This window comes from Chiloscyllium plagiosum, unplaced genomic scaffold (genome assembly GCF_037043375.1).
Source record: "Chiloscyllium plagiosum isolate Xiang-an unplaced genomic scaffold, Cpla_swu_hap1 HiC_scaffold_10, whole genome shotgun sequence".
Lineage (NCBI taxonomy): Eukaryota > Metazoa > Chordata > Chondrichthyes > Orectolobiformes > Hemiscylliidae > Chiloscyllium > Chiloscyllium plagiosum.
This window is the reverse complement of record NW_028270148.1, coordinates 85,023,709-85,042,033: the sequence shown is the minus strand read 5'-3', so window position 1 is coordinate 85,042,033 and position 18,325 is coordinate 85,023,709. Positions and strand designations below refer to the sequence as shown.

Below are 18,325 nucleotides of genomic sequence, written 5' to 3'. Positions count from 1 at the left end.
GTACTGAGAAATAATCTTAACTTGAAAGATCAAAGTATAGAGTATGTTTAGGTGGAGATAAATATTAGCAGAGGTAAAAGGTAACTCATGGGAGTAGTTTATGTGTCCTTAACAGTATTTACAGTGTAGCACAGAACAACAGTTTGATGAATTTATGCATTTTTGCACTTTCACCGCCAACACTTGGAGGATATTGTAATATTCAGGAGACAGTACAAGGTTCCATTTGACTGATTACTCATTTGACTGTTCCAGACGATTATGTACATGCAGTTTTGCTGAGATACAAAGGTGGGTCATATCACAAGGTTTTCAGTAGATCACTAAAACAGTTTGGAGTGACTGAAGAGCAGTCAGTGAACCCTCCTATAACTTTGCTGATTCCTGGGCTGAAAGGACCTATCTTAAGAAGAATGCTTTGGCAAGCTAAGTCTGTATCCATTGGAGTTTCAAAAGGTGGAAGGTGACCTTGTTGAGGCATAGAAGAACTTGAGTGGTCTAGAGAGTGTGGATACTTGGAGGATGTGTCCCTTGGGGTAGACTAAAACTAGGGGACATGGTTTAAGAATAAGAGGTTTTCTTTTTAAGGCAGTGTTCAGGAGAATGTTTTTCTATCATAGGGTCATTAAAGTATAGAGTTCTCTTCTCCAAAATAATATTGAGCCTGAGTCTTTTAATGTAATCAAGGCTAAATTAGATTTCTGAAAGACAAAGAGTCAAGATGCAGGGAATATGGGGATTAAACCAAAATAAGATCAGCCATGATCATGTTGAATAATGCAGCAGACTCAAAGGGCCAACTGGTCCACTGCTGCTCCGAAGACCTAAATCCTGGGCTCTTACATTCTGTATTCCTATGCTTACTGAGGTGATGACCTCCTTCTACCTAGAGATCAGTTGTCTTACTTCTACCTGATCACTTGGAGGTTATAATAAACTTAGGTTTGACTTATAGAGGTGCCAGTGTTGGACTGGGGTGGACAAAGTTAAAAATCACACAACATTAGGTTATAGTCCAACAGGTTTATTTGGAAGCACTAGCTTTTGGAGTGCCGCTCCTTCATCAGGTGGTTGTGGGGAATAAGATCATGATCGCAGATTTTATAGCCAAAGGAGTCCAGTGTCATGGAGATGTGATGCATTAAACAATTTTAGATTAGATCGTTCATCTTTTAGAATGGGATATGCTGGTTTCTGTTAATTGATATGTGAACCCCAAAATTTCTTTTAAATTACATTTTCAGGACAAAGTTAAAAATCACACATCACCAGGTTATAGTCCAATAGGTTTAATAGGAAGCACTAGCTTTCGGAGCGACGCTCCTTCATCAGGTGGTTGTGACATCACCTCTCCATGACACTGGAATCCTTTGGCTATAAAATCTGTGAGCATGATCTTATTCCCCACAACCACCTGATGAAGGAGCTGCGCTCCAAAAGCTAGTGCTTCCAAATAAACCTGTTGGACTATAACCTGGTATGGTATGAGTTTTAACTTTGTACACCCCAGTCCAACAAGGGCACCTCCCAAATCATTCTCAAGGCAGCTCAGCTTTTCTAACAATAGGTGTGAAGTCTATCTGTGTCCTTATGTTGAGACAGACTGACAAACCCTCTGCATAGTTTTACAGAGTTTTACATGGATTCATGCAGTTTTTGAGCAAAATAAAATGTAATTCTGCAAAAACAAATTCATCCCATAAACCTATATGTGTGCGCACGTAGGAGCGGCAGAGTGAGTGTGCATGTGAGTATATGTGTGTGGGTGTGAGTGCGCCTGATAGAGTATGTGTATGTATATATATATATATGCGTGTATGTAAGCTTGGTTAAGTGTATGTGTGAGTGTGATGAGGTATGTGTGAGAGGGTGCATGTGTTGGTGTGAGTGCGGGGATGTTGATGTGTGCATATGAGAGAGAGCTTGTATAAGAGGGAGGGCCTGCGTGGGGTGTGTGAGTATGTAGGAGTGCGTGTATGTGTGTGAGAGAGAAAGTGTATGGTGCAGTGGGGTCACCAGTAGTGTGACATGAACCCAAGGTCCAGGTTGAGGCCATTCCCATGGATACCGAGCTTTGCTATCAGCTTCTGCTGAGCCACTCTGCATGATTGCTTGTCCTGAAGTCTGCCTTGGAGGATGGTCACCCAAAGGTCTGAGGCCAAATGTTCTGGACCACTGAAGTGTTCACTTCAAAGGTCCAGGACATACAGCCTCAGACCTTCAGGTGACCATACCCTAAAGTGGAATTCGGGAGAAGCAATAGCACAGAGTGGCTCAACAGAAGCTGATAGCAAAGCTCGGTATCCATGAGATTGGCTTCAACCTGGACCTTGGGTTCATGTCACACTACTGGTGACCCCACAGCACCATACACTTTCTCTCTCACACACATACATGCACTCCTACATACTCACACACCCCACGCAGGCCCTCTCTCATATACAAGCTCTCTCTCATATGCACACACCAACACCCCCACACTCACACCAACACATGCACCCTCTCACACATAACCCATCACACTCACACATGCACTTAACCAAGCTTGCACACACACACATATACACTCACACCCATACACAACACACTCACGTACACACTCACTATGCCACTCCAACCCGCGCCCATATATAAGTTTATGGGGGGAATTTGTTTTTGCAGAATTACATTTTATTTTGCTCAAAAATGCACAAATCCATATAAAACTCTGCAAAACTATGTAGCGGGCTTGTCAGTCTGACTCAACATTAGGACACAGACAGACTTCACACCGATTGTGAGAAAAGCTGAGTTATCTTGAGAATGTAATTTGAAAGAAGTTCTGTGATTTACATATCAAAGAACCATCATAACCCATTCTAAAAGATGAAAGATGTAATCTAAAATTGTTTAATGTATCACATCTCCATGATACTGGATTCCTTTGGCTATAAAATCTGTGATCATGATCTTATTCTGCACAACCACCTGATGAAGGAGCAGCTATAACCTGGCATTGTGTGATTTTAAACTTAATCTTAGGTTGTTTTCCTCAACACAGTAATACCATTCTCACACCCAATTGGTAAGTAGTTTAAGTTCAGTTTACTTTGAAATCTCAAAATAGATTTATTTAACTTGCATTGTGGTAACTTGCATTTGCAGAGCAACTTCTGTACATATCTTTAATGCAGCATGCTGCTGCTTGGACTCCTTATGGCTACTGGTAATATGGTGCCATCCTGGACCTTGGCTAGTTAGCATTCACAGTTCCAAAAGCAGCAAAACATAGAGGGAGTATCTTGCTTTGCAGATTTGTCACATACATTTTTACATTCAACAGTTCTGCAGCAGGCAGGTTATGTCAGCCTTGAGAAATATAGGTTGGATTAATTAAGCCTTCCTTTGTCTCTTTGCATTTCATGAGGCTCCTTGTGAACATTTGGAGGTCTCTATCTGTAGTGTCACCTGGTGTAATGTGGGGATGAGCTGCTGATTTTCACTGTTCCTGAAATTTTCTGGAGTGAATTGGGATCCTGGTCACGCATTTTCCTTTCACGATCCCTAGCTTGCTCAATGAATGGAACTCGTACTACTTAGATGTAGCTCTGAAATCTTTCGCCGTTTGGATACAAAGAAAATTTAATAATCCACAACTATGAGGTACCATTCATGATTTCATCTGAATAAATTGGCTCCTATAGTATGTCAAAATCTGGGTGATACTCCAGCAGTGAGACCTCTTATTGGTATGTATTTCTGGCATCCACAGCATGTGGGTATCATTTTTTCAATACTTTTGTAGATGGCACTGAGCTTATTCCCAAGTAGCTTTAATGTACCTTTTGAAAAATTTCTTATTGAATTGTTTTGCATATGATTAACCTGGGTCTTGTTGACATAACATCAGCTTTTAGTGAGTTATCATCTCAGATAGACCAGTACCTACCATACTGCTGGCTATACTGGCTATATAATCAAGCCGTCTTTGGATCACTTGTTAACAGAAGCAAGTGATCCAGGCATTCCGAACTTTTCATTGTTGCTGGATTGATCTCTAATTTGGCTCATTTTCAGTGATGCTACATTTATTCAGCGATAGCTTTTTTAAAGCTAGAACGTTTATCTCATGTTTCTCTTGTGGTGACAACTGAGATGGGATATATAATCTCTGTGGTGTTGCTGTCACACCCAGACATTTCATGTGGTTGTAAAGTTCCTATATCTATTGTATCATCAAATGTATTGTCAGCTTTCAGGGATGTTTTAGATTAGATACCCTACAGTGTGGAAACAGGCCCTTCAGCCCAACAAGTCCACCCCAACCCTCCAAAGAGTGACCCATTCAGACCCATTTCCCTCTGACAAAAGCACCCAGCATCCCATTTCACCTGACCTGCACATCTTCGGACTGTGGGAGGAAACTGGAACACCCAGAGGAAACCCATGCAGACACAGGGAGAATGTGCAAACTCCACACAGGCAGATGCCTGAAGCCGGACTCGAACCTGGGTCCCTGGTGCTGTGAAGCAGCAGTGCTAACCACTGAGCCACCATGCCTCTCATTTGCCCTTTTGCTATGACACTGATAAATCACTTACCATCTTTGTTCTTTCCTTGGTACATCCTTTTCCCAGTGATTTGGCTTCCCAGAACCTTTGCTGTTTGATTCAGAGGCAATATATTGTTGGCAATCTATATGTGAACTCCTGTGGTTATCCACATCTTTGGCACATCTGATGTGAATTCTTCTGTAGTTATTCATTGCTTCAAATCTCCTGCCCTGCTGTCATTTTTTAGATCTAACTAAAAGCTAGCTCTTTGGGTAGTCAACAGCTTCATCTTCATCATGTACTCTATTAATGCCTATAGCTTGTGATATTGTGAGCTTCCAATTAGTCTCTTTGAGCTTCATATACAAAGTCATATATGAGCTGATCTAACAGGCTTTCATTTGGGTACTCACATTTTTCTGGCTATATTTTCAATTTTGTTATGAAATTGTCAACAGATTCACCTGACTCCTGCCTCATGCTTGAAACTTATATTAGTAGATTTAATGATTTGACTTTGACTGGAGCTGTTCTGATTTTTCATAACTTTTGTCTGGGTTGCTGTTGTTGTCTTCGCTCACCTCCCAGCTATTAAACAATAACCAACCCATAGAGTAATAGTCTAATTGAATTGATTTTTCAAAGGTTTGGTTTTTCACCACTAAGTTCATTCACAATGTTTGGGTTTTTACTCACAACCATTGCCATCATCCTATGTCTTTCAGTTCCAATAAATTATAAATAGCCTCACTTTAAACACTGAATGCGGGAATGTTTCATTTAAGTGTACTGCTTTCTGCTTTCCATGTAGCTGCTAGATTGGATATACTGATACTTTAGTACCTCACACATGACTGCTATGCAGCACGAGAGTGTGGCAGACTTAATATGCATTCCCATAATAATTGGTTTCTCACTTTTTGTAATTAAAATAGCAATATATCAGAGGAACAATATAGATCCAAAATGTAATACTCATGGCTGCAGTCTTTTTATTGTGGCAGTGACATCAAGACTTCCAAATGCCAAGGCCTTCACATGCCATGAGAGGAGGGAATATATCGGTTTACATAAGTTGAGTTCTCATAGTTCAAGTGGGAATCAGACTTGCAATTCGTTGTTATTACATAGATGTTCTAAAGGTTGGAATTCTCAATAATGATAAAAAAAATGGCTAGCTCCACAAAATAAATACTTTTCTCTGCACTATATGAACTAGATTGGCACACTAACTAGTGGAGTGCTGCAGGGATCAGTTCTGGAACTTAAATTATTTACAATACCTATCAATGACTTGGATGAATGAACTTACTGCATTGTAGCAAAATTTGCTGATAATCCAAATATTGGCAGCAAAGTAAGTTTTAGGGAGGATGCATGTATTAGGTCAAATGGATTGCCCATGCTAATTTGCCCATAGTGTCCTGGGATGTGCAGGCTAGGTGGATTAGCCATGAGGAACACAGGGCTACAGGGATAGAGTAGGGAGGGTGGGTTTCATCGGTATGTTGTTTAGAGGGTCAAATGGCCTGCTTCCACATTATGGGGATTCTATGATTCTATGACATAAATAGTTTGCAAAGGTATAGAGATGGGTTCAGTGAGCAGGTAAAATATGAGGTTGTTCACTTTGGCAGAAAGACTACAAAAGCAGAATGTTATATAAATAGAATGGGATCTGTGTGTGAATCACAAAATGTCTGCTTGTAGGTACAGGATCTAATGAGGAAAGTAAATGAAATGTTGCCCTTTATTGCAAGTGGTTTGTCATATAAAGGTAGGGAATCTTATCATAGCTATGCGATCAGGATGGTCTATCAGTAGTTACATTTAATTTTTGACTAGATATACAAAGCAAGATTTCCAAACAGCAAAGAGTTATGACCAAGCTTTGAGGCGAACTCTGCAAAATCAAGGAGAATTGGCACCATGAGGACCAGAATACATTGCAGTCAACAAATATATGCTTAAAACATCTTATGGTTTAGGGTTGCCTGTTTTAGCTCCTGTCGTCATCCAGTTTCTTTTAAATCTGTGTAAGTAACCAAAGTAAATTGGCAATTTGTTGTAGGTAGCCTTTCCAATGCAAGGGCTTGGTGGTTTGGCTCACACCCCAAATTGGCCTCTTGGTATTTGTAATCCATGTCAACAATTAAATTGCATTTCAGTATCCCTTAATATGGTTTTCCAGACTTTTTTGAACCTTATATTGCTTGTATTTCCAGCAATGTAGGAATATTTTTAAGTATTCTGTCTAAGTTTGAAGTTTTTTAACCTGCATGATTTGTCCTAGAGCAACTTGTATCTGATTCACCAGCTAAATTTCCGGTGAGCAATATAACTGGTGTAATGGAAGCAAGAAATGTTGTGTAAGCACATGGTCTTCACTTTCCTCCCACCACCAAATCTTTGCTATTTTTGGGTTTTTGTAAATGTAGCTGCAGGGCAATATTTTCCCATTTTAGTTTTTTTTCTCAGTGTCTGTCACACCCAGGTCAGGCACAGCATGGCAAGTGTGAAGTCATGATTTCTCTGTTGCGTTTCCCAAAAGCAAGAGTATTTTCTGCTATATTGTATTTTATTTTTCATTTGCAACATCAGTCAGTGGCATCAATGAGAAAGTACTAATGTTGGATGGATTAGTGTTATGGGTTCATTGATCAATGGGTTGAGACTTATTCATTTCATTTGGAGCCTTTAATGCAAAAATTGAAGCAAAATTTCAGTCTTGGCTGAATTCAAGCTAGGTTTTAGAAGTTGTTAGAAGCAGATGAGATGAGGATCCTGTGATAGCCAATCAGCATCAATGAGGGGAGCAGACAAGATTAGAATGTTCACAGAGAAATAGAAAGACCAGCAGCAGACCTGAGTGTGACCGAAACAAGAATAAAATTCTACTAATCTATACTTAGGTAAGAATAAGGGTAAAGCTGAAGAAAAAAACCCATATTTTATTTAGTTAAGATATGTCTGAGGAGCTCAGGCTAATCCTGCATTGTGTGAGAAATCCTAGATGCTCTTGACAATCTGGATTACTAGATTAGATTAGATTAGATTACTAGATTACTTACAGTGTGGAAACAGGCCCTTCGGCCCAACAAGTCCACACCGCCCCGCCGAAGCGCAACCCACCCATACCCCTACATCTACCCCTTACCTAACACTATGGGCAATTTAGCATGGCCAATTCATCTAACCTGCACATCTTTGGACTGGGGGAGGAAACCGGAGCACCCGGAGGAAACACACGCAGACACGGCGAGAATGTGCAAACTCCACACAGTCAGTCGTCTGCGGCGGGAATTGAACCCGGGTCTCTGGCGCTGTGAGGCAGCAATGCTAACCATTGTGCCACCGTGCCGCCCACTCATGGATGACCATGAGTGCAGGAGGAGCCTCCTGCTGGAGCAACTCGTACTGTGGGTTTTGGAGCTGGGGCACTCATTAGGTTGAGAGGTTCAGACATTTCAGGTTGTAGTCATCCCACAGATTGCAGAATTGGATGCAGAGAGGTACTTGTGGTTTGCAAAGTAAGAAGAATGGAAGCACAGGACTGGCAGGGTACTCATTAATGAAAGGAGTAGACAGGAGTTTTTGTGGACGTACATATGAATCCAAGATGGTATGTGGCCTCTCATGTGCCAGTGTCAAGAATATCATAGAATTGCTGTCGGGCAGTCTGAAAGGGGAGGTTGAACAAGGTGAAATTGTGGTCCATGCTGAAATCAATGAAGTAAGAAGGATGAGAAATTAGGTCCTGAAAGCAGAACTTAGTGAGTTAGATCAGAAATTGAAAAGCAGGACATCCAAGGTAGTAATCTCCAGATTCAGTAGTGATAATAAGAATATAGAAAGATCAATGGGATAAAAGCATGGCTAGAGAAATAGTAGAGGAGGGAGAGCTTTAGATTCCTGAGACATTGGACCACATTCTGGCAAGGTAGGAGCTGAACAAGTTGAACAGATTACATCCGAAGAGAATGCAACCAACATCCTCACAGGAGGAAAACAAGAAATGCTGGAGATCGTTGTGGGTCAGGCAGCATCCATGGAGAGAAAGCAAACTAACATTTCGAGTCTAGATGACTCTTCATCAGAGCTAAAATGAAATGTGGAGGGGGCAGCATTTATGTAATAGTGGGTGGGAGGGTGTGCGTTGGAGTGCTGGGGAAGAAGGGATGTTGATAATTCAGATTAAGTGATCGGAACGTCATAATGGCACAACAATGGTGTGTCTAACCTGCCAGATTGGAAAGAATAGACAATTCCACTGGGATGGGGGGACAAAGCCAGAAGTCACACATTTATTTATTAGAAAGCACAAGCTTTTGGAGCGCTGCTTCTTCATCAGGTGAAGTGGAGGGAAGCGCACAGGCACAGAACCTATTTGTAGAGAGATAACGGCAGGTAATGAGAGTGTCAAAAAAAATCATACATATAGTGTGAGTGGAGTGTTGCCAAACTGAAATAACAAGTCTTTGCAGGTGGTCAGAAATGTCAAACACTGTGAGTAAAGTGTCAACAGCTGAATAACAAGTGAAGAGATGACCTATAATCCCATTAATTAAGGCAGAAAGATAATTACAAAAAATCAAAATTAAGATGGTGCTAGTGACAAACCAAATGGCTGGAATAACATGATAGTTATGAGAATCTCATGATGAAGGTCTAACCAAAGTAACAAGTAATCCCAGATTGTACAAGCTAATTAAGTTGGAGAGACAATAACAAGTTATCAAGGTGATGGCATCAAAACAGAACAGTAAGGAAGATTTTACGCAGATCAGTGAGGTGAGGTTACATAGAGCACAACATGAATCCAAGATCATGGCTGAGACCGTCCTCCTGCAAATGGAACTTAGCTATCAATTTCTGCTTGACAATTCTGAATTGTTGTGTATCTCAAAGGCTGCCTTGGAGGGTACTTACCCAAAGATGGGCTGAATGTCCTTGACCGCTGAAATGTTCCCTGACTGGGAGGGAGCATCCCTGTCTGATGATTGTTGTGCTTGTTGTCGTAGCGTCTGCATGTTCTCGCTGATATACATGCCTCGGGGCATTCTTTCCTGCAGCTTGTGAGGTAGACAACATTGGCTGAGTCACATGGGTATCTGCATGCACGTGGTGGGTGGTGTTCCCACGTGTGATGGTAGTATCCATGTCGATGATCTGACATGTCTTGCAGCGGTTGCCATGGCAGGGTTATGTGGTGTTGTGGTTGCTGTTCTCCTGAAGGCTGGGTAGATTACTGCAAACGATGGTCTGTTTGAGGTTCAGTGGTTGTTTGAAGGCAAGAAGTGGAGGCATGGCATTGTCAAGATGTTCATTGTCACTGATGTCATGTTGAAGACTATGAAGAACATGGCATAGTTTCTCCGTTACAGGGAAGGACTGATCGATGAAGGATACTCTATTGGTCATGTCCCTTATCTGTCTTCTGAGGAGATTGTTGCAGTTTTTGCTGTGGCATGTCGGAACTGGCAATTGATGAGCTGAGCATCGTATCCCATTCGTAAGAGGGTATCTTTCAGAGTTTGCAGGAGTCTGTCGCATTCCTCCTCGTCTAGGCAGATCCTTTGTGTGCGCAGTGTATGTCTGTAGGGGATGACTTCTTTAACGTGTTTAGGGTGGAAGCTTGAGAAGTGAAGCATCGTGAGGTTATCCATGGCCTTGTAGTAGAGTGAAATACTGAGGTGTACATCCTTAATGGAGATGCACGTGTCCAAGAATGAGAATGATTCTGAAGAGTAGTCCATGATAAGTCTGTTAGTGGGATGAAACTTCTTGATATCGTCACATAGAGGTTCAATGATTTCTCGCCATGAGTCCAAAGGAAGGGTGGGGTGGGGAGTAGAGGAGAAAGTACATGGCAACGGTGAATGTAATAGGCAAAGCTAAAAGAAAGGGAAGGAATGGGTTCACAATTTGAAGGTGTTGACCTCAATATTAAGCTTAGAATGTTGTAAAGTACCTAGTTTGATGGTGAGATGTTGCTCCTTCAGTTTTTGCTGGAGCATTGTAGCATGCTGAGGCCAGACAAGTGAGCATGCAAGCAGGATGCTGTGTTAAAATGACTGGCTATCGAATGGCTGAGGTCATGTTTGCATACAGACCAAAGGTGTTCCACAAAGTGGTCACCCAGTCTGCTTTTGGTTTCTCCAATATCGAGTAGGCCACATTGGATGCAGCAAATACAATCCACAAGATTGGAGAAAGTACAGGTGAAATGCTGCTTCACCTGGAAAGACTGTTTAGGCCCTTGGATAGTGAACAGGGATGAGGTGAAGGGGCAGTAATGCATCGTCTGCAGTTACATGGGGAGGTGCCACGAGAAGAGGTTAAAGCCCTGGCTCTCACAATGGTGGGAAACCACGGCCAACTGTGATGGCCAGGGCCCTCAACTGCATCTGATCTATCACCTGTCCTTCAACCCTTGCCCCTTCCCATCACTCACAACAGTGTAATTGGATTCCCCTTTATCTCACTTTTCATTCAAAAGATCATTCTCCATCATATCAGACAACTTCACCAGAACACCACCACCAAATACATCCTCCCCTCACTCCCGCTGTCTGCATTTTGCAGGGATCATTCCCTCTGAGAGCTGTAGTTCATTCCTTGACCACCAAATCCACCCCCATCCTCTCACACCACCTTCCCATGTAACCATAGAAGGCTAACACCAGCCCCTTCATATTCTCCCAGCTCGCCATCCAAGGACCTAAACAGTCTTTCCAGGTGAAGCAACATTTCACCTGTACCTCTCCAATTTTGAGTATTGTATTTGCTTCACCTAGCGTGGCCTACTGTATATTGAAGAAACCAAATGCAGACTGGGTGACTGTTTTGCAGAATACCTCTGGTCTGCATGCAAGCATGACCGCGAACTTCCCGTTGCTGGTTATTTTAACACTGCATCCTGCTCACATGCCAACTTGTCTGTCCTGGGTATACTGAGTGCTCCAACAAATCAGCAAAAACTGAAGGAGCAACAACTCATCATCAAACTTGGCACTTTACAACCATCTGGGCATAATATTGAGTTCCACACCTTTTAATTGTGAACCTATCCCTTCCATTTCTTTTAGCTTTGCTTGTTACATTCACTGTTACCATCTCCTCTCTCTCCCCCTCCCCCACCCGATTGGAACTTTCTGTTCTTTCCAGTTAGCCACACCATTGTTATGCCCTTCTCATGTTCCGATCATTTAATCTGAACTATCAACATCCGTTCTCCCCCAGCCCTTCAACCCACACCCCCCCCCACCCATTATAGCATAAATGCTGCCCCCTCCACACTGCACTTCAGCTCTGATGAAGAGTCACCTAGACTCAAAACATGATCGTGCTTTCTCTCCACAGATGCTGTTTGAGCTGCAGGATTTCTTGTTTTCAGTACAGATTCCAGTATTTACAGTAATTTGCTCCTACGTCCTCATAGAGTGGTTTGCAATTGCTGCTGTGGTAGATCTAGAAGGTGAATACTTCCAGTAGTGCTGACTTTAACAGTGTAGATATTAACCTAAAATTTTCTGGGTTAGCCAAAATGAAGTTAAATGGAAATAAATTAGAATGAAATGAGAAGTAGAAAACATATGAAGCTTAGTGAAGGCCTAATGATTAGGGAGAGGTCACGGGTTTTCAAAGTGTTTGCATTTAGGCTAAAGGAATGTGCATGCTTGTTTTTATCTAGCAGTGAACTCAAGCAGCAATGGGCTGAAATGTTACAGAAACTCTGGAAAGGTTTAAGTTTTGTTTAAAACATACACAATTAATCAGATCTAATAATGTGGGCTACTTATCAGCTGAATCGCGATTGTCATGGAATTGTGCTGTGTATACATCATACAACTGATTGGATGACATTAAAATGGTGAACAGCAAGTGCAAGCTATTGTTTTATGTCAAAATTCATTAAGGGCAGGAGATTAGTGATTTTTTTCTAGGCGACACAAGCATGTTTTAATGGATTAATTGGTAAACTCATGACACACCTGTGATGTTTGCCAGTTATGAAACTGATCACTTTCTGGAGATTGGATAGTTTCAAGTGTAAAATGCATAGCTTGTTTGTGTGGAAAGAGTATAAAGCAACTTGCTGGGGGTGGTCAACTGATCAGTGACGGAGAAGTTGAGACAGAGCATGCTGATCATCTGTTCAGCCAATTCCACCTAAATGGTTGACTTGTCATTGTATGTGGGTACGATTTTTTCAGTAGTTTTCACAGTGTACTTTGTCTTAATGAAGGACATAGGGTATTTTCCATTGTTAGAACTGCCTTGGGCTGTTGATATTCATAATAAACCTGATGGACCAGGGAAAGTGGGAATAAAAGCCGACAGTAGTTGTTTGGGGATTCTTGGTTCTGAGGTTAGCTAAAAGGAGTTTGCCCAGTTTCCTCGAACAGTGACTTTACCGATTTGACTTCTTTCAGCGTTCATAGTTTGAGACTTTTTTTTAACCTGCAAATGCAGGGGAATTTTGGGAAGATTCTCAGATGTGTCCCTTCACAGTACAATTCAGCACAGTGGAACTTGAGTGTCAAGTTATCACACTAGCAGAGCAGCCCTAAAGCACTCAGAAACTGGAGACTGAAATGTATTTTAACTTTCTTTCGAATGTTTTAATGTTGTCTTGGAAAGTTAAAACATAAATATGTCTTTTGCCCGCAATGCCTTTCTTTTAACACATACCATGTCTACAGTCTGGAATCCCACAGGAGATGATAGGGTTATTAGCCTCTCACGGTCCCTGTAGTCACAGGATATCACTGCTTGTTCTTTTTAAATGCCATCTCTCACTTTGAAGAGTTTCTGTCACATCCATACATTCCATGTAGTTGTATGATGAAGTTCCCATGACATTGTCCAAGTGTGACATTTCATGTTTCCTGTCAGAACTCTGTTTAATTCACATAGGCATTTTTCCAACAGCTACTGAATTTACATTCTTTAGCTATCTTTTGGTTTCTATGTCTTTCTTTTAAGGACATATATCCATTAGTAATAAGGTTTATGATCCATTGTCATGACAAAGTGAAAAGCATGCACACTAACTAATGAGCATGAACTAATCTCTCACAATATTAATTTAACAGATGTAGCATAAACATTGCAAACATCCATCAAATCCATAATGTGACCCAAAATCCGCTCCTCCATTTATTTCAGGACAAGAAATTTGTAATACAAGGTATCATAAATGTATTAAGTGACATAGAGTCATAGAGTAAAATAGCATGGAAACAGGCCCTTCAGCCCAAACTGGTCCATGCTGTCCATGGTGCCCATTTGGCTAATTCCAATTGCCCACATTTGGTCCATATCCCTCTAAACCCTTCCCATACATGTACCTATCCAGATGTTTTTTTTAAATGTTGCTATTGTACCTGCCTCTCCCACTTTCTCTGGCAGCCCATTCTGTACAAACATCACTCTCTGCATGAAGAAGTTGCCCCTCAGGTCCTTCTTAAATCTTTCCCCTCTCACCTTATACCTATGCTGTCTAGTTTTCAATTCCCCATCTCTGGGAAAAAGACTATATGCATTCATCCTATCTATGTCCCTCATGATTCTATATACCTCAATAAGGTCACACCCTCATTCTCCTACATTCTCAAGGTATAAAGTTCTATCCTGGTCAACCTCTCCCTGTAACTCAGGTCTACTAGTCCTGGCAACATCCTCATAAATCTTCTTTGCACTCTTTCCAGTTTAACTATGTCTTTCCCATAATAGGGTGACCAAAACTGTGCACAATACTCCAACAGACATGCATGCTCTGAATTTTTTTATTCATTTATAATGATGAGGAGATTTCTGGTAATGCCGATAATTATTGTCCATCCCCAGATACCTTTAGAAAATTGTGGTGGGTCTTCTTCTTGAGGCATTGCATTCCAAGTAATGAAGGTGATCCAAAGTTTCTTAGAAATGGAGTTCCTAGAGTTTGACCCTGTGTCCATGAGGAATGGTAATGATTATCTATGTCAGAACAGAATGTGGCTTAGTAAGAAATTATGTAATTTTTAAGAAGCTCCATGATTGAAAATACCATCAAGCACAATGTTTTGTCTGGAGTGAAGCAAAAGTGACAGTTGACTGTTCTTTAAATAAATATTATGCACTGTTAATAGAGTGAGTGCACAAAAAATATTTTGCGTTACATGATTCCACAACATCACACCATCATTTTCCCTCATCCTCAACATCTTTCCTCCCATTCAAGGAGCAAATTATCATGATCAGTTAATTACTTGTGCAAGAAAGTTTGTGATAGGAGTTGAAGTACACCACATGATCTATCATGTATGCTCTTTCATTTATAACAATCATGGGCGGATCATGGCATTCAATTTCACTTATCCAGAGAAAGTGAGGTGCTGGAGATCAGAATCGAGAGTGGGGTGCTGAAAAAACACAGCAGGTCAGACAGCATCTGAGGAGCAGGAGAATAGGGCTTATGCCCGAAATGTCTATTCTCCTGCTCCTCAGATGCTGCCTGACCTGTTATGCTTTTCCAGCACCATACTCTTGAATTCCATTTATTCATCCACTTCTCATATCTATTGATACCCTGAGAGACCATCCCATTTGTCTATTTCAGTCTTTGTCATTGATAGAACAGTCACAATCTTGTGAGATGGAGAATTCCAAAGATTCACAAGCCTTGAGTGAAATGCTTTTGCCTCAGACCTAAATGATCTCCCTTTTCTCCTGAAACATGATTCCAATATTCTAGATTCCATAGTTCAGCAGAATCAACCCTCAGTGTCTTCAGAATATTGTATGTTTCAATGAGATCACTTCTCATTCCTCTAAACTCCAGAAAATATAGGCCCAATTTACTCAGGCTCTCATCATAGGTCAATCTCCCATCCCAGGGCCCAACTCAGTGAACCTTTGCTACACTGACTCCAACTTAAAAATATTCTTCCTTAAAATATGGAGACTAGAACTACATTTTGCATTCCTGGTGTCATCTTATGATTGCTCGAGAAACTCAGCAAGTCGAGTAGCACAATGGAAAGAGTAAGAGATTTAATGTTATAAGTCCAGTATTAAGCTTCTTTGCAACTGAAGGGAGATGGAAGGGAGAATAAAGGGTTCTTGTGGCACAGTGTAATATTCCTGCCTTTGAGCCTTCTTGTCCACTGTGTTGGAAGTGTGTAACAACATGACTTAATAGGTTGATTGAAAATAGGTTTTGGGGCTCTGTGGTATGTACTTGGCATAGAAAGGTGTTCCTACCTCTGAGCCTGAAAACCTGAGTTCAAGTCCTACCTGCAACAGGGGTGTGGAAGGACACACCTGAGCATTTTGATTAAAAATACCTATAACTGAGGATAAAGGGCTTTTGTGATACAGCAGTAATGTCCCTACCCCTAAGCCAGGTGACTTTGGTTCAAGTTCCACCTGCTCCAGAGGTATGTCATAATGTATCTGAATAGGTTTACTAATTTTATTAAAAACATCTGTAAAGGAGAATAATGTATAGTCCATTGGGATATCCCCGTACAGGTTTGAATCCTACTGTCTGGGTTTCATATCAATGTTGTTTCTAAACAATTGCCTGCCAAGTTAATTAAGGGTCTTTGTGACACAGTGGCATTGTACCTACTTCCGGGCCAGAAGGTCTGAGTTCAAGTCCCATCTTCACTGGAGATGTGTCCTAACAGGTCTGAACAACTTGATTAAAAATATCCATAACGGAGAATAAGGCATACTCTTGGTCTAGTGGTTGAGGTGATGGATTTGAATCCATTGGGGGTGGCTAAAATTAATTTAAAAGGAGGATTTGGAGCTCTGTGACACAGTGGTATTGTCCATACATCTTGGCTGGAGGTCTGGCTTCAAGTCCCACCGGCTCTAGAGGTGTGTAATAGCATGTCTGTACAGCTTGATTGAAAATATTTGTTTAGGCAGGTCTTGTGGCACAGTGGTAGTGCTCCTTTCTTCAAGTATCAAGTATGCGCTAAAACATGTCTGAACAGGTTATTAAAATAACTACGAAGGAGGTTTGGTTCTGATCTTTAGGGACCAGTGGGCCCCACGTGGTCGAGGCTGTATTGTCACACCACAAATTGATATTTAGATTGAATTGTGATAGGTTCCCATTGTAAGTAGCTTTTGAACTTTTGATATTTTTGTGTTACTGTGCTCCACGAGGGGCTGTCTAACCTAGTTTATTTTTGTTTTAGAAATAGTAGAAAAGAAGATTGATGGAGCACTCCAGCCCAACTATTAGTTGATTTTGCAACCCTACAACATCAATACATTGCCTTCAGCCACTTCCTGATGGATGGCCTGATAATATTTTATGTTGGTGTAAAATGGGCTGAAAATACATCGTAATTAATTGCTCATCTTGATTTAGTGGCATTAAACAGCACTTCAATTCTAGATTTAGATCGATATTTTACTATCTTGATATCCTTAAACACCAATGTAAATAACAAAGAATAAATTCTCTCTGAGAAACAGATCAACAAAAAAATTGTCATTTTTATAATAACCCTAAAACTGCCCTTTGTAAACATAGAAACTAAACTTATAGCACAGAAGGAGGCCATTCAGCTCATCATGAGTGCACTAACTGAAAAGAAATTTGTCCAGCTTCATCCCACTCTCTACTCTTGCCTATAGAAATACATCTGCTTTTCATTTTTGATTCATCCATTTCCTTAGAGACTACACAGTGTGATAAGATTTATTTATCAGTTTCAATTCCAATACCAAGCATTCAATATTCAACCATAGCACTTATGCTCCTTTCTAGGAATTCACTTAACTTAATAGTTCAGCCACTTGGAAGACATAAAACTGGGTCCTCTCTTTATATAAGGGCATATAGAGAGCATTACCATGCCATGTAGTTAATTACCTGTGGAATCAGAGGTCAATGAAGTATAGCATTTCTAGTTTTTAATCCTGGGGAAATTCCTCTAATGGGGAATACTGGAGAAAAAGAGAGCAGTAATACACCATTGATGAAGAAACACAATCAGTTTATCTGACACTCACAACGATGAGTTCAGATAGTGGCACTGTGTGAACTTTAAACCAAAGTGGAGCCTTAAGAGGCACTTTCAGAGAACTCTTGCAGAGTAAGAGTCCCAATTGCATTTGACATGCCTCCCAACCTTCTCACTGCCAAGATGGCCTTCAGATGCCTAGTAGCAATGGCTTTCACCAGGTGGTTGAGAAATTGTGAAGGATGCAACAGATGCTATAAAACACTCCAGTGAGTACTGTAGGGCTGAATCCAACTGATCCAGGCAATGGAGCTGTTACTTAAGAATGTTCATTGTAGGCCTTCGTTGTAGGCTTGTGGTTTTTGCCTAGGTGCTGGTGAGGTGGAATTTTCATCAGTTAGGGCAGAGGGTGTATCCCTTTTGTCTGGGCAGCTATCCTATTTCTTTGTCTTGGAGGCTGGAAGATGAAGGGAACAGCAATCGACATCAACTGTAGATGTCCTAGTTTGTGTTAACATACTAGGCATTCATCAACTCAACAACAGCAGACGTCATACAGCAAACCGTGTATTGATGGCATTGTAGCCTTTGCAATTCAGCACTTGTTTCCATTGACATGTCGGGCCAACAATTGATGAATCTCTGCATCATTGGAAATCCTGCTAACTTGGCAGACAAGCATGCCCTCTCATGCTGCAACTTCTGCTAAAAAGAATGCAATGAAAATACCTCTTGTGAATAGAACCTCAGTCACCTCCCAGACATAATGGTGAATGCCGCACAGGGAGGTATTAAATCTCACAGCCTGGGTGTACTTGT

General features: G+C 41.1%; 1 long non-coding RNA gene across 2 annotated transcripts in view; it reads left to right on the top strand.

The window, feature by feature from the left end:
* Positions 1-17,016, top strand: part of LOC122553239 (uncharacterized) — a 44,513-nt gene extending 27,497 nt beyond the window's left edge. For both annotated transcript variants that reach the window (XR_006312659.2, XR_015758308.1), the window contains exon 4: positions 16,733-17,016. This is a non-coding gene — a long non-coding RNA (uncharacterized LOC122553239). The remainder of the gene's footprint in view (positions 1-16,732) is intronic.
* Positions 17,017-18,325: the final 1,309 nt, after the last annotated feature.